Source organism: Piliocolobus tephrosceles, chromosome 14 (assembly GCF_002776525.5).
Source record: "Piliocolobus tephrosceles isolate RC106 chromosome 14, ASM277652v3, whole genome shotgun sequence".
In the NCBI taxonomy this organism is placed as follows: Eukaryota; Metazoa; Chordata; class Mammalia; order Primates; family Cercopithecidae; genus Piliocolobus; species Piliocolobus tephrosceles.
The window spans coordinates 99,787,150-99,788,288 of record NC_045447.1 but is presented as its reverse complement, the minus strand read 5'-3'; the positions used below and the strand labels follow the sequence as shown (position 1 = coordinate 99,788,288).

The 1,139-nt window shown below is 54.8% G+C and overlaps 1 protein-coding gene across 2 annotated transcripts in view; it reads left to right on the top strand.

The window, feature by feature from the left end:
* Nucleotides 1-1,139, top strand: part of GOLM1 (golgi membrane protein 1) — a 77,548-nt gene that overhangs the window by 50,435 nt on the left and 25,974 nt on the right. The window lies entirely within an intron of this gene.

Sequence of the window (1,139 nt, the reverse complement as noted above, 5' to 3'; positions counted from 1 at the left end):
CTGGTGTGGAGTGGAGTGGAGCTGTGCAGTGTGAGCTGGTGTGGAGTTGTGCACTATCAGCTGGTGTGGAGTGAAGTGCAGTGTGAACTGGTGTGGAGTGGAGCAGTGCGTAGTTGTGCAGTGTTAGCTGGCGTGCAGTGGAGTGGAGTTGTGCAGTGTGAGCTGGTGTGGAGTGGAGTTGTGCATGTGAGCTGGTGTGGAATGAAGGGTGCAGAGCTGTGCAATGTGAGCTGGTGTGCAGTGGAGCAGTGCGGAGCTGTGCGTGTGAGCTGGTGTGGAGTGGTGTGGAGCTGTGCAGTGTGAGCTGTTGTGGAGTGGAGTTGTGCAGTGTGAGCTGGTGTGGAGTGGAGTGGAGCTGTGCAGTGTGAGCTGGTGTGGAGTGGAGTTGTGCAGTGTGAGCTGTTTGGAGTGGAGCTGTGTAGTGTGAGCTGGTGTGATGTGGAGTGGAGCTGTGCAATGTGAGCTGGTGTGGAGTGGAGCGGTGTGGAGCTGTGCATGTGAGCTAGTGTGGAGTGGAGTGGTGTGGAGCTGTGCAGCTGTGCAGAGTGAGCTGGTGTGAGCTGGTGTGGAGTGGAGCGGTGTGGAGCTGTGCAGAGTGAGCTGGTGTGAGGTGGAGTGGTGCGCAGTTGTGCATTGTGAGCTGGTGTGTGGAGTGTTTTGGTGTAGAGTGGTGTGGTGTGGCGTGGTTTGGTTTGGTGTGGTATGGTATGTAATGTGTGGTGTAGAGCAGTGTGTGGTGTGTTGTGTGGAGCAGTATGTGGTGTATATGGTTTGGTGTGTTTGGAGTAGTGTGATGTGTGTGGAGTGGAGCAGTTTGATGTGTGTGGTGTGGTATGTGGGGTGTGGAGTGGTGTGTGGTGTGGTTTGGTGTGGAATGGTGTGTGACGTGTGGAGTGGTGTGGCGTGGTGTATGTTTTGGTGTGGAGTGGTATGTGGTGTGGTGTGGCGTGGTGTATGGTGTGCTGTGGTGTGTGTGGAGTGGTGTGCCGTGTGTGGAGTGGTGTGGCGTGTGTGGTGTTTTGTGGAATGTGGTGTGTGTGTGATGTATGTATGTGGAGTGGTGTGTATGGAGTGGTTTGGTGTGAAGTGGTATGTGGTGTGTGTGGTGGTGTATGGTGTGCTGTGGTTTTGTGTGTGTG